The following is a 16,285-nucleotide window of genomic DNA, read 5'->3' on the forward strand; positions in this document are numbered from 1 at the left end:
ATCATTTGAGCTATCCTGCTGTCACTGCTCTTATCCTTCCCACATTCTCCTACCAAGCATCCTTTGATATTTGCCAACAGCACCAATTCATTTTCATTATCCAATTAGAGCATCCCTTGAAAGAAAAACTCGTCTATCTCACATTCAAGGCCAAATTTAGTTAAATGTACAAAAGTTGCCTTTGGTGCTGTCAGCTTTTAATAAAATATTTGAGGGACACTGATCTTTGTTCAAGGGGATCCTGAACTTAAATATTTTTTTCATGGAATTTTCATGTATCGTTCAGTTTAATTATCAGCAGTCGTCATCTCAATCCTGATGTCTTTGTACGTCTTCCTTTAAAATTCTCAAATCAAACTCGTTTTGGAACGAGTGCAGGATTATTACAGTAAACCCCTTCACATCAGTACCCTCCCCCTCATCTCTATGCTACAGCTTCGTCCCCACTGCAGGTTCCCTCGTACCTATTCGGTCCCCATCCCACATTCCATGTCCTACTCCTACCCCCTCTTCCCTCCCTCCACCCATTAGTGAGGTCAAAAGCATCGGTGATAGCTCACCGACTCTTTGCGAAGAACAGAGTGGGATCTTTAACAGTTGCTGGCAGATGGGTCGCCTGTTTAACGTCCATTCGAGGGACGTTGCACACATTGAATCACCCTGTCAATGAATAGTCTGGGAGCCAAGGCTGAGAAATACACTTTTGATGTGACACCCCTGCTATACAATTTTTGACACTTGGACCATGTCAGTGAGTGTGTTGGCCACCTGAAAAGTGTTATTGGACACCTCAACTCTATTGCGCAACTTCTGTGGGCAGGTTTTTTTGATAAAAGGCCATGACCGAAAAAAACAAAAATTTTGAGGGTAAGGGAAACTAAATTGACCATTCCTCCACAATGGAACACCCTATGACAACAAATTACCACTCATTATCTTTGTCTAGATGTATGCTACAGGTTAGTATCAAGTTGATTTCAATTGGATGACCTTCGAGGTCACCAGAGGTCAAAAGGTCAGAAAAATTGGGTCATGTCCAAAATCTGACACTTTTATCAAATAAATACTGTGTCGATCCCCTTCCTATATGATTTTATCTTAAAATACCACTTGAATCAACTTCTGGGAGCCTCCTGATGTTTTTGGAAAATAAATATTTTAAATGGATCATAATAAAGTGCACCATGACCAGCAAATTGATTGTCACAAATCTGAAAATCACTAAAAAAAAAAAAGTGGATTTTCATTACTTTTGTTATGTATGTGATGTAAAATTACAGTACTGATAATGTCCATTAGTATTTTATCATTTATTGCAAAGATGATTCAAATGGTCAATTTGCTACATGTATAAAGATGAGAAAAGACTGAAAAATGTCACAAGGTACTGCAGTGTCATGTGTGAGACAAAAATGATGAAAACTATTCTAGGATGTTACATTCTGCCGATCAACTCCCTATAAGTTGATGCTATTTGGACAACTAGTGATTTCGGTAGTAACATGCCCTAAATGGTTTGCAAGCTCAGAACCAGCATAAGCTGCCTTGTCAGGGCTCTTCGACACATATCACTACAATAACGTTTGCTTTCAAATGCACTGTCAGTAGCCAAACAGTAATCTGACAACTACTAGTTTGTCAAAGATACAGTCGTGCCACCTAAAAGCATGAAAGAAATGACGGTTCACATTTGCCGCATTTAAAAAGGCAATTCACTACGTCTCTTAGAATTAATTACCTAAGTGATGCCGCCAGCTACAAGTTACTGTTGTCTCGTCCTCGTCTTCACTGTCCTCAGCCAGCCGAGCACATTTGGCTCGGTCACCATTACAGCTGCTGCATGCAATGATACATGCTGGTCCAGCCTTAGCACATGGGCAGTTCTTAAAACAGGCTCTCTTGCACTTACAGAAAGCAAGTTTGGCTGAGGCTGGTTTACTATCCTTGCGCTTCATGACAGGAATTAATCTGCCAGTATTATCAAAATGTCTGCCGTATTCCACCAGTGGTAGAAGGGTTGGGTTGCATAGATTTGCTTGCTTGTACAGATTGATTTGACAAAGACTTCTGAGAACATGATAGTGAAATGCATCCTCAGCATCCTCTGCCCATAGGTGTTTAGCTAAGTGATATGAACTCAACGACATATCCTTGTGCAAACTGTCATCGATGCATTCATTCTCAGAATCAAATAGTAACTGACACTCATTTAATTCAGCTTGCAGCTCCACAACTTAGTCACAAAGCTCTTTGACAGTGATAGACGAGGCACATACTGGAGCTGTGTTCATCATGTCCACAACCTGAATTTTGTCATTGGTAAAATGTTTAATAATTCGTTTCTTCAATCTGTCTGTTCTATATTTCTGTTTGCCATGCTGAGGCAACAAATCATTGTATCTTTTTGAAAGTTGATTGATCGAATACACGTTTCTCATTTAAAAGTCCGTTTGAAATCTCGGATACCAATGTCAAAAACGCTGTTGTGCTCTTACAACTTGGCCAAACTTGCACCCTCAGTTTTACGTTTTGTCATAAACCTGTTCAAACACTTTTGGTGATGTTGAAAATCATTTGCTATCAAGTCGAGGCATTTCTCACCATAACCTATAATTTTCAAGAGCACTGCTTCCTCATTTAGTTCCTTTGCTTTGTTGTGAATTGACAGCTGTCTTTCAACGGTAGTGACAGATACTGAAGTCCTATCACCCAAGCCATCACGATCCTTCTCACAAAACAAACACACGGATTTATAGTCAATGGTGGCAGTCCGACTTGTTCGAAGAAATGGTGTTTCTCCTGCTGATGATTCACTTTCTGTTCGCAAGCGTTTTGATCCTAAATGCTTTTTGCTGCGATGTATGTACTTGCTGCGACTTGCTGCATGTACTTGCATGTACTTGCTGCGACAAGCGATGTGGATTTGTTTTTTTGGCAAGGAATGCATCTTCCTGCTGCATGTCTGCCAAAAGCCTCTTATATACTTCATCGTACCTTGTCTCATTGGCATCCTTGAACGTGGAGAAACCCTGTTTCATTAATTTTGACAAAGGTCCAAGCTCAAGAGCAGTGGATTGGCAAATCAAACATTTTGAGTAAAGTTGTTAGCCTACCTGGGCAGGAACTGGACCGCTTTCGATTTGCTGATATGAGGTACCATCTTTTAAAGTAAGGAGGCGGCACCTGCAAAAAGGGATTGAGCACATGTTAAGCGTACTGAAAGTGGTAGCATGGAATCCATGAGGGTGGGGGGAAGATGGGGTGATGGGGGAAACAGTTCCAGAACTCACTTCGGGTGCTGTAAATGGACTTCAATGTACAAAACAACTGTCATCGGAAAGTTAGAAATTTCTTCACAAAAGTGAATTTTAGCGGCGTTTCAGATTTGCGACGAACAAATCTATGGTCGGGTCATTTCATGGTAATGCCACTTTTTTCGGTGGTTTTTTTGTCTGGGGAAAAAATAAGAAAGTTGAGAATTATTTCATGTTCTATTATAATGAGAACACATATCCGAATACTATAACTAGTCATGTAACATCAGCTGCTCGTTTTGTAACACAGTATGAAGCTTATTTTCCCCAAGGTTATGTGTCACTGTGTCATCTCCGTCACACTGTCAATTCCATCAAACATTCGTTGGGACTCAAAACAAATAAAGTAATACCATCAACTATAACTGCTTCAATGATGCACTGACACTGTTTAGAATCCTTCTCAATTACGGAAATTTGACACATGTTATTTTGTTCATATTTTCGAGAAATTCTAAAAAAAACTAATGATACCGAATGAAGGTGAGCCCCAGGTGAGACACTTTCAAATTGTTTTATGTTCATACTGGGTGTGAATTTTGCAAATGACCCTCATCAAATGGTTTCATTGGTCGTAAAAGATACACTTACCGTGATGACACCTGCTAGCAATGTACCAAATATTTTTTAGCAGAAGCCTTCCTGCACTCTGATTGCTAATATTGTTGATTCGATATGATCTCAAAAATGGTGCAGAATTACTTGAAAAATGAAAGTGCGTAAGAGATAGTTCAAACTTCCAATGTCAATGGCAAAACTCTATTAGAGTTTAATATTGAGCACAACTTTCTAATACCCCACAACAGTTGCTGGGTGTTATTTCATGCGAAAAGAACTCCATCGATTCTTTGTCGTCTCCGTAACGGTCCTCAAATGTGACGGCGTTGACCGTGACGGATATGATGGTTTTCAGAAAAAAAGGCGTGCCCACTCTCCAGCGATCATTGGAGGAAGCAATAATGCGTGATATGACCAGGATCAAACAGTTTTACAACTTCATTACCCCTCATACAATCATTTTTTTTTTTCTCAAAAGCAAGATATTGTTACGAATTCTGGCCCGCCTGGCGTGCGATCGGCCGCGAACCTCTAATGGCAGCCGCGTCGCCCACCGGACGGACAATTCAGTCGTGACCCTCCTGGAACTACCACCAGGAGCCAGTCACGGGTGGGGGTTTAACCTCACCACAACCCAGTCCGCATTCCACCTGCACGAAATAGGGTAAATCGCCGAATGTCGATATACCTAAATACCCGCGCGGATAACCCACCGAGGGGTTACACCACGCCGCAGGTCGGCTTAGGACACGAACCGCTTAAGCGGTCCGTTTCATGCTACAGTGATAACCGAGCGGTGTTATCGCCGACCTCGACGGATCAGTGATTCTTCTTTACTCGGGTGTTCAAAACCCACTACTCATTCCACGATGCAAGATGGCACTTTCAATGTGGTGAAAGGAGGACGCGACAAACGGGAAACATTGCACACAAGGGCATTTATTATTCAGAGATGCCAACTTTTGGAAATCAGAATTAGGGAGGATTTTCAACCGACACCAAATAATGTGCGCGAAGCGCACATCTCGAGCGCGGAGCGCTCGACCCTTGCGGCGGGGTCCAGGGCCCGCCTTAGGGCCCTGGAAGCTCTGGGGTTCTAGACGCTCTCTAGTGCCCTCTGAGCCCTATTTTGGAGCATTTAACATATTAAGAATTCCCACTTTTTAAACAAAAAAAGGGGAAAATTGTGCACTTTTTAATGTTACATGTATGTTAATATTAGTAAGTTAGGGGACAATCAAAGATTAACAAAAAGCACAAAAGAAGCAATATTTTTCTTACCTTATTGGCTGGTACTACTGCTGCTTGCTTTTTCCATGGCAGCTTTGCTGAGTGACAGCTGTGTGGCTCTTTTAGCCCTTCTGATTATGTCTTTGCTGTATTCTCTCTGGTAGCAAGGGGTGCTATGAGCTAGTTTTTCAATTAAGAGAGCTTCCAGGGTTTTGACACTCAAATTGGGACGAAATTCAGTATGATTCTTCCGTACAAGACTGAGTGCCCGTCACATGATGCGTTCGAATGAGGAATGACCAAGATTCCTTCATCACTTTGCTCAAATTAGGATACTTCTTGGCACCAGTGCAGGGATCTGTGAGCTGTGAAATCCGATGCCACTGCTCATCCACTCTCACTGTCTCAGTAGCAATTGTAGCTATGGAGGCGTCTGCCTGGTAGTGAGCGACCACTCTCAAGACTGTCTATGTCACTATCACCGCCACTGAACAGACAGGGGAATTTCTTGATGAAAACTCCACACAGTCAAACCCCACTTCTTGGTGTAGCTTAACATCCAGCACCTGAGCATGCTTGGCTAATTCATCATCTAGCGGCCAGGTTTTGAAGATGTAATTGCAGGCTTTCACATAATATGAGCGAACTGCACTGAAGAAACCTTGGATGTCTGACTCACTCAGAGTGAAGGTGGATTTCTTGAGACTCCTTTGTTCCCTTATATACAGTTTGGCATCGTTCCCAATCATGAGGTCCTCATCATTCTTCTGATGATTTCTGTCAGAGAAGGGTAAATTTACCAGAGGAACCGATGACACCGATGGTTTCAAAACCGTACGAAGATATCTTTCAGAAGACCATTCAATTCTCCGTGCAGGAGATGAATACAGGGTTCGTTCCTCTTGGAGCAGAAGATTCCCTCTCAAAAAGCTTGTTAGCATATCGAAGGAAGAAACAATAGTTTTGTTTGTGGAGACAAGAACATCCTGTTGACACGTTTTTCTCTAGATTCCTGCACAGTGTTTGAGGAAGATGCGCTTTAGTTGTATAACTCTTAGTACACTTAGCCGCAGGGCGATCACACTTGCGTTTACTGCCAGCAGAAGAGGTCAGACTCGTAGTACCAGATCCAATTTTACGTTTGAGGAGAGAGCTTGAGGTAGGTGCAGCCAAGGAAGAAGACCTCTGATTCGAAGGTTTTGCTGAGCTTCTATCAAGTGATTTGGCAAAAGCAGAACTTAACTTGGGTCCTTCTTTGCCTGCAGATGGGACTATCACAGTCTTTCTCGACTCTGAAGGGATCTGCTTTGTAGATGAACGTGATGAAGGGCCGGTGATGCTACCTGCTCTCAGCATTGGTTTTGGTGCTGTCCCTGCTGTCTTCTTCGCAGCAGATACTGCAGTGGTAGTGGTGAATGCTGCTCCACTAGTGCTTGATCCTGCAGTGCCAGTACTGGCAGTAGATACAGTGCCGTCCTTCTTGCTCGTTGTTAGAGTCTTGGCTACAGTTGGTTGCATTTTTCTTCGTACTTCTTCTTTGAAGAAGAGGCGAAGTGGCTCCCACTGTTCAATCAGCCTGTCTAGGCACTGACCAAGGGACAGCCACCTTGTTGCGACATGCTTCAGAATCTTGTGTGTCGGGGCATCACAGAGTTCTTGCAGTGCTTTCACTCCTTTGACGTTTAATACTTTTGTCCAAGTAGTAGTAAATATCGATGAGAAAGTCATCTAATTCAATGGGTAAGGCCTGAGCCGCCTTCTCTATCGTATTGTGCATCATATGGCAAGGGCATCCCATGATGTTGCACTCTGGATTTTGTTTGTGGATATAAGCAGCGACTCCTTTGTGCTTGCCCACCATGACAGAGGCATTATCAGCACAAAAGGAAACACAATTTCCCCACGGAATTTTCCTGTCACTGAACTCATGATCAAGCAGTTTGAAAATGTTTTCTCCAGTGGAATCTTGTTTGCACGCAGGCAAACTTAGCAAACCTTGCTTCACAATCCCAGCACTGTTGTCATAGTACGAAATCAGGACAGGATATAGCTGGGCCTCACCACTGTCATTGCTACCGTCTGTAGCTAGGCTAAATGGAGCTAGTCTAGCAATATCGGCAAGAGATGAAGCAGTAACATTTGACAGCTCACCAATTATTGCTGAAGTTTTTGTTCTTGCACATCCATACTTTGAAGCAACTTTTGAATCTGGAAACATCTTTTGAAATAGAGGTCCAGCATGATCTGAGACTGATATGGGCAAGTTATGTTCCACAATAAATCCACTAAAGAGAAGTTCCGCTCGGGTAACATCCTCTTCCTCGCTTGTCCCTTGTTTGGTGAAATAATTCAGAAGTGTACCGGTACTCGTGCTCGAAGATCTCTCCTTTGCAATGTCTGTGTGCCGTTTGCTTCCAACGTGCTTCCGAATATCATCGCGACCTCCGTGCTCAACTGAAATATCAACGCTGCATACTGTACAATACGCATGATGAATTCCTCTTTCAGACTTTCGAATACACGGGTATTGGAGACTGTATTCGGTCTTGTACTTCTGAGACCATTTCTTGGTCTTCGTAAGCTTCTTTTCTGCCATTTCATAATCAACATCGAGGGCTTGAAGCATCGGTAACTTCGAAGTCGATGTTCCACAGCTGCAGCGCGACTCGTAGAACTCTAGCGGCTGTTAAACACCACACGGTGGTCGCGACCGCCGGGCTGGTACGGGGCCCAGCTGCATGCAGTGAGCGTATCGCATGCATATACACTGTGCATACATACCGCATGCACTGTATTGCACACATACCGCATGCACTAAATCTCAGTGCATGATCGCATGTTTAGATCCAGACCCAATGTTTCGCTGCTCCTCATTTGAATTTGCAATTTTTTACGTACAATTTGGTAGCAGCGAACGTTATGGAGTTACCACATGCTATACGTAGCAGACGATGCTTTTCATTCAATTCTCATACTAGTACATTCTGATTAGTGAACAGTGCAAAAATATCAAAATTTCGGGAGGATAAGGATAGTGATCGTAAGGGCGGGAGTTTGGGTGAATTTTCGGAAGCCTCCCGATGAAATCGGGAGGGTTGGCATTGCTGATTATTACACACACGACACAAGTAAGGCAGTCATGCAATGTTCAAGCAACAAATAGAAAGTACTACTACCGACTACAAGCAAAGATCAATTTACATGCACCGTTACTTCGGCAAGTTTACTTCACTGAGACACAGCGCCACAGCAGTCATCCAAAAGCAAGGAATCGCCACCCTCACAGACAAGGGTGGCAGACAGGGTCCGTGGACCGAATGGCATGGAACCTGGTCGATCGGCCAGGCCCACGAGACCGAAGGGTCTTACCCGTGCCCTCGTGGCGCGACGGTGGGCAGGTCGCGACGTCGACTCCCCACGGCCTTGCGTAGCCGCGCCTGACCTCGGGCCCCTGGCGTGGTCAGCGAGCTCTCTCCGGCGTTGCTGCTGGTGCTTTCACGACCCACGACCAAACAAGAAAAGACTGAAGGGCAGAAGGGGCTTCAGGACCAGAGAGAGAGCGAGCCTCGTGCGCGTCCGCCCTTTTATAATCTGAGGCAACGCCCTTCGCCCCACCCCGCTTCTGGCTCCACCTCCCTTCGAGAAGGTTCCCGGAAATGGGGCGTTCCCTCACCCCGACCGCCTCACGCTGTTCATCTACCAATCGGCGGCGAGCTGCCCTCCCCCTGCCTCCGTCGCACTCCTCGGAGAAACAGGTGGGAAAAATCCGCACGCGCATCGGAACTCCTCTGGTTTCCTTTTGCGTTCGACGGTTTTCAACGCGGCTTGTTGCTTGCGTGGAGGTTTGTTCAAAATAACAATAGAAACAGAAAAACGGCTATCTCAAAGAGTCGCAGCCCGATGAATCACACGAATCCCCTTTAAACAAAGGTGGGGAACTATCTGCACATAAACTTTGCGTCATGACTGATCTAAGGACCCTTTATGGTGTATTGCGAATTTCCACAGCCGTAACAATATTGAACGTTTGGAGTTGACAAATTTATAGTATACTTACCTAGTGATGATGTTCGCTGTCAAAATTAGACAAAATCAAACGATTTGTTGGAAAGATGAGGGGACTTCACAGAGTAAATATTGCAGGTGTTCAACACTTGTACACGTCTCGGCAGATAGTTCCAAGCGCGTGCACATCCGGTACCCAGTCAAAAAAATGTGGCGGAGATGACAAATTTTATGGGATGGAGTCATATACTGTATTTATTTCAGGAATGTCCATTGCATCCCTTCAAATCACTTTTTAGACAATTTGCTCCATCGGATGTGGTCACAAATATCCATACGCAAGTCTTCAAGCAGATTTATTACTCATAGATAATCGAGGTGGTACACCAACAAGTGTGAGTTGGGACAGTTATATTTGGTATACCTCGACATTTTAGGCTGCCAGAAAAAATACGCACAGCCTCAACCCGGCATGTTTTTATGTTTAGTATGTTTCAACATCATTACACTATCGTTGGATGTGAATTTTAAAGCCATAGATTGCAATCTATCCATTCAGTCTCATTATGAGTGTGATGAACACCGTTTCTGCACCATGAAATGACCCGGTCATAGTTTGCTCTGTTGTGGCTCAATCAAAATACTGCTTCTCCAAAAACAGGAGGATCCCAGAAGTTGATTCAAGTGGTATTTTAAGATAAAATCATATAGGAAGGGGATCTATACAGTATTTCTTTGATAAAAGTGCCAGATTTTGGGCATGACCCGATTTTTCTGACCTTTTGACCTCTGATGACCTTGAACGTCACCCAATTGAAATCTTGATACTAGCCTGTAGCATACATCGAGACAAAGAAAATGAGTGGTAATTTGTTGTCATAGGGTGTTCCATTGTGGAGGAATGGTCAATTTAGTTTCCCCGACCCCCAAAATTTTTGTTTTTTCGGTCATGGCCTTTTATCAAAAAAACCTGCCCACAGAAGTTGCACAATAACAATTTTCAGGTGGCCAACACACTCACTGACATGGTCCAAGTATCAAAAATTGTATAGCAGGAGTGTCACATCAAAATCACTTTTTTGCACATTTTCACATGGTGGCTCCCAGGCGACAACCAGGATGACAGTTTATAGCGGGACAGTTCAGGGGTGAGTGTGTGCACCTCCAAACAATCATGGCAGCTTTGTGCACTGCTCATAACCCCTCGAAACCCCCAGGAGTACCTTTTTATTATTATTATTTTTTACTAGTACGGGCCCGTAGGTGTGTAAACGGTGACTGGATTGGGGCATTATTTCAATTAGATCGGCCCAACCGTATCATAAATGGCCATAACTTGGGAAACATATTCAGGTCTCCAGCGTCAATTGTGACGTCATATCAATTTAAGAAGAATTGTGACGCCCCCTCTCTCTCTCTCGCCCCCCTCGCTCCCCCCCAAGTCTCGTCCCCACTCTCACCCCCCTCTCTCGCCCCCTCCTCTGACCCCTCTTGAATTGATGCCCCTCTCTCCCCCTCTCTTGAATTGATGCCCCTCTCTCCTCCCTCCTCTCTCGCCCCCTCCTCTAATCCTCCTCTCTCTCCCCCCTCTCTCACCCCTAGTCTCGCCCCGCCTCTCTCGCCCCTCTCCCTCGCCCCCACTATCACACCCCCCTCACACCCCCACTCCCACCCCCTCGTCTCGCCCTTCCTCTCTCCCCCTCCTCTCTCCCCTCCTCTCTCGCCCCTCTCTCTCGCCCCCACTCTCATCCCCCCCTCTCCCGTCCCCCTCTCTCGCAGATATTGGTCGACAGATGAATGGCCGTAAATTGGAAACCGCTCGTCCGATTAATATCAAACCTCGAAAAGGCACATCCGCGGGTCCCCAGCAATATTCCTGGCAAGTTTCAATCAGATCGGACCGTCAATCGTGCTAAAAAAAAAACAAACAAAAAAAAACATAAATAAACATTAATTGTGACGTCATTCGTGACGTCATAGTACTGTGTCTTGTCATTGGTCGACAGATAAATGGCCGTAACTTGGGAACTGCTTATCCGATTAATATCAAACCTTGAAAGGGCACATCCACGGGTCCCCAGCAATATTCCTGGCAAGTTTCAATCAGATCGGACCGTCAATCATGCAAAAAAAATTAATAAATAATAAATAATAAATAAACATTAATTGTGACGTCATAGCAACGTGTCCTGTCATTGGTCGACAGATAAGTGGCCATAACTTGGGAACCGCTCGTCCGATCGATATCAAACCTCGAAAAGGCACATCCGCGGGTCCCCGGCAATATTCCTGGCAAGTTTCAGTCCGATCGGTCTGGTGGTCGTCCGGTTATTAATAATTTGGGAAAAAAATTGGCATGATAAGGTGAGAAGGTGGAACGACACCTTCAGCTGCCATATATACACCTTTTCAACACTGAAAAAGCAGTAAAATGGCCGTAACTTGGGAACAGCTCGTCCGATCGATATAAAACCTCGAAAAGGCACATCCGCGGGTCCCCGGCAATATTCCTGGCAAGTTTCAATGAGATTGGACTGGCGGTCGTCGAGAAACGGCGGTCGCAGACAGACAGACACACAGAGATTGCTGGAATTATCGATAGATTACAATGTTGAGGCTCATATCAGAGCGAACACACAGAACATACAACAAGGGGAGCAGGAGACAAGAGGGGCAGGAGAGGGAAGGAAAAACAGTATGGAACAGAGACATGAGGAGATCTGTGGGATGGGGCAGGGTACACGAAGTAAACAAGATGGACACTACAGGGACTTTCAGGAAGGAAAACAGGGAAATTCAGGGAGGTGGGGTTGGGGTGGATTAACGGGGGAAGATAAGAGATGGTGGTGAACAGCTGTTTTGAAGACCTGGAGGAAAGAGTGGGATTGAAGAGAGTGTGGGAGTTTGTTCCAAAGGCAGGATAAAAGAGGAATGAAAGAGTGAGAAGGTGAGCAGTGATTCTTGAATTTGGTAGTTTTACCAGAAGGTGGTTGCTGGTGGACCTTGAGTGCCCTGCGGAAATATGGGAGGGGGGACATATCGCAGACAGAGCTGGGGGGGGCGGCAAGGCCTGAGACGAGACGGTAAAAGACAGAAAGACCACCGACCTGCCTGCGGTGAGAGTGAGAAACTCAAATACTCAGCCTCACCATGGGAGATACCAATGATCCGAAATGCCTTGGTTTCCACAGCGTGAACTCGAGAAAGGTGAGAGTTAGGAGCACCAGCCCAGAGGGGAGAACAGTACTCCATCAAGCTGTGGACAAAAGCTTTGTTTGTGCTCAGGAAGGATTTTGCACGACGGAGGATGCCCAGTCGATGACTGGCTTTGGAGGCCAACTTGGAAATGTGGTTTTCCCAGGAAAGATCATGGCAGGTAGTGAGATCCAGAAGCTTGAATGAAAGGCCTTCTTCAAGTGGATTGTTGAGAAAGTAGATGGGGGGGGGGGGCGTTAAAAAAACACACTCGTGAACCAAAGCGGGGAGTAGGCCAATAAAGGCCAGTAACAGCGAGTTCCAGATGGTCCTTTCAGAGGGACAGAGTAAGAGTGTGAGATTTGTCTGGATTGAAAGACATGTTCCATGTGTTGGACCAGATTGTGATATTATCCAGATCTGCAGAGAGTGAAGAAGCTGCTGCTTGCCGGTCTGAGGGATGACCGATGGTACGGCAGAGGGTGGAGTCATCAGCAAAGAGATAAAGAGGATTTTCCAGGGAGTCGGAGAGATCGTTGATGAAAACCAGAAAAAGAACAGGACCAAGAACGCTACCTTGAGGAACTCCAGCCTGGACAGGAAGAGGGGATGAAAGAACTCCATTTAGGGCCACACGTTGACTGTGACAGGAGAAGAAGTCTGCGAGCCATGAGTGGAGATGGCCTTGGATACCATAGGAAGAGAGTTTGGTGAGCAGGGCAGGGTGCCAGACCATGTCAAAATCACGCGATATGTCTCGGGAAATGGCTCTGATTTCATATCTGGCATTGATAACTTCCATCCATTGTTGGGAGAGCAGAAGCAGCATATCCAAGGTAGAGTGGCCTGGTTTGAATCCAAATTGATGATTGGAAATCAAGCCAGTGGAGAAGAGGAAGGATTTAATATCTGAAGCGATGATAGACTCCTTGCTGATGATTGGGAGAAGGCTGATTGGTCTGTAGTTGCAGAGATCTGTTTTTGCACCTTTTTTATGCAGGACAGTAATGTTTGCTGATTTCCAAGCACATGGTAGATGACCTTGAGCAAACGAGAGAGTGAATTGAACAGAGAGAGGGTAAGCAAGAGCAGAGAAGCAGGTTTTTAGGAGTCATCTCAAACCTTTGGTTGTGCTTTTCCATTTCCATCCTAAGCTTCGGCACACAGAGCGAACTAACCCTGCTTTGTGTTCGACGAAATTTCAATTTCATTCTCCAGTGTATTCAGAACATGAATCAGAATGAAAATCTGCCGTTTTGGAATGCAGTGCTGTACCTTGGTTCTGAATTTAACAAATTGTATGGCATCTCGTCACAAACACGCATGCACAGTACAGTAAAGAAATTGCTATAATCTCTGGCAGTCAAACAAAATTGAAAATCATTCCAAACAGGAAACTTACTGTTTTCGGGACATCATAAAGGACACAAACGGGCTTGAATAACTAATGTAGTGATCAGCAGCAGTAAACTTCAGATGCAATGCTGGGTTTTTTGTTTTGTTTTGTTTTTAAATTTTGCCTCCAGCCTTTAAAACTTTTATTTTATTTCAATGAAGGTGATTTGGGTCTGCAGTGTTCAAATATGTAATTTGTTTGTACTTCGGCAAAATTGTATGCCGTCTTGACAAATTAAATTTGCCACAGTAACAGCGAGATTCAGCCAAAGGTGGTGGTGCCCAGCGATGCAACAATTGAGCTCACTTCATCCAAAAGATGTTTGCTTTCTGACTTTCTCAAAGATCATTCCAAAATCTTCCATTTCTCTGAGAAGAGTTGGCAGAAGGTTCTGCTCTGGGCTGTTCCGTTTTGGTCCATCAGTTTTGTATGGTTGCCATTACCCTGTTCATCAAAGTTCATGAACAAAGCTAATATAGATCGTGCTCAAAAACGCAAGCGTTGAAACGACCCTTCCTTGTCCTTTTTTTTTTCAAAACTGCGTCGGGTAAGGTGTTCTATGAACTATAGTTTGTCGACTGAAATAATCTACCGAACAGTGATGAGCATTTACCACTCGTGATGGATGGTTATAAGTTGGTCCACAACTCCCTCTTCCTCATATGCACGATTTCAACTGTCACTGTGCCAATTTACTTGGCGTTGACAAGCAACTTTTCAACCACCCAGGATACTGCAAAGGGTTTCGCCACTCCAGCCTGTGTCAATCTGTGAACTTTCCAACCCAGATTTCTGTCCATGGCAACTGCTTCCTTCTGGACTTCATAATTGTCCAATTTTCCTGATAGCATCTCCTGTTCCTGCCCTGCTCCAATTGGTTCATCTGATCATGTTTGTAATAGTAAAAACATCTTTCTGCCTATTAACAGAAAGCTGCCTCAGTGTTGGAGACTGGCCATTTACTCAGGCTGACTCTCTGGGACTGAAAGCCACCATTTTAGCACTGGTCTTGCAGGTCTACCTCCCATTCCTATTCTCTCACCCCTGGTACACTGAATCATGTCATGAGGCAATCACCTTCAAACAACTTGCCTTCTGTTCCTGAAAGGCAGATCTGACCGAAGGCAACCTCAGCTCACTCCACAAAGCCCCAAAGTGTGAATACATGTAGAGGCAGAAAACATCTGGTCAACCTCAAGGCTGGACTTTCAAACCAGTTTTTTGTTTCGAGTCTAGGTTCATGGAACAGCTAGAACACTGAATGGATGAGGACACAACGGGACAAAAATTAACAGCAAAGGGGGGGCACCAACAGCGGAGATGAACGACAAAATAGAGGTAGACTTGGACAAAATGGGTGTGGGGGGAATAGGGGACAGGATCGGATGCATGGAGTAGGAAACTCTCAAAGGAAAAACTGAAAATTTAGAAAGGGGTGGTGGGGTTAATGGTAGAAAATATCGGTTTTGGATGGGGGATGATCTGAGATGGTGGTGAACAGATGTCTGGAATATCTGGAGGGAAGGAGATTGAAGAGAATGTGAAAGATTGTTCGACAGGCAGGAGAAAAGAAGAACGAATGCGTGGAGGTGAGCAGTGATCCTGGATTTAAGTAGTCTCACCAGAAGTGCAGGTGTGTCAAGGAAGGGCTTTGTACGATGGGCAATGCCCAGTCGGCTTTGAAATTGGAGTTTGGAGACTGGCTATCGGGGGCAACTTTGAAATGTGGTTTGCATAAGAAAGATCGTGAGTGATAGTGAAACCCAGGAGTTTGAGTGACTGAATTACGCAAGAGGATTGTTGGGAAAGTAGACGAGGGGGGAGAGGGTGGATGGTCAGACGGTTCTTTTGGAGGGAGATAGAACAAGAGTGAGATTTGTCAGCACACAACCAAAAACATTTTCAAAGACATGGTAGCACCTTGTTAAGTGTGCCTGAAGCAAGGGAAGGGATAGTGAGGAGGAGGAGGAGATTGGGACCATACTCTGTGCAAAGCGTTGGTGCTGCTTAAGCAGTCTCCTTGGCTATTAGGCACAACCTGGATGGGTCACCACTCCGACACAGTATACCAGCATGCTGGCACTCATTTTGCCGACCTCGGAAGAATGACAGACCGAGTTAACTCCACCTGGTATTAATTCAACAGTTGAGTGGGATTTGAACTCAGGACCCTTGGATCCAAAGCCCACCAACCTAACCATTAAGCCAACATCAGGCATATGGAGGGGGATCCCACACCAAATGGCACTACAGCCAAGTCTGCCCGTGAAAAAGAAAAATGCCTCCATTCTCTTTGCTTCCAAATCACACATATCTAACCCCTGGCTCCCTTTACCTACCCCCCACCTGTGCCCCCTTCATACTCAACTGCTGCTGGACACCATCTCTTTCTCACTTGGGAGAAGGTGGTGAAATTTGTGCTAACCCTGGACTCCTATCCTGAAACAGGCCTGGATGGCATCAGCACACATCCTAAATAAGTCTTTTGGCTCTGTTTCACCGATAAATTTCTCATGTTAACTTCTGTTGACTTGGAAGTTAGTTAACATCGCTGCAATACACATGCTGCAAAACAGATACTCTCAAT

The sequence above is a fragment of the Eptatretus burgeri genome, chromosome 1 (assembly GCF_056783735.1).
Source record: "Eptatretus burgeri isolate ZD-2024b chromosome 1, Ebu_testis_v1, whole genome shotgun sequence".
Classification (NCBI taxonomy): Eukaryota; Metazoa; Chordata; class Myxini; order Myxiniformes; family Myxinidae; genus Eptatretus; species Eptatretus burgeri.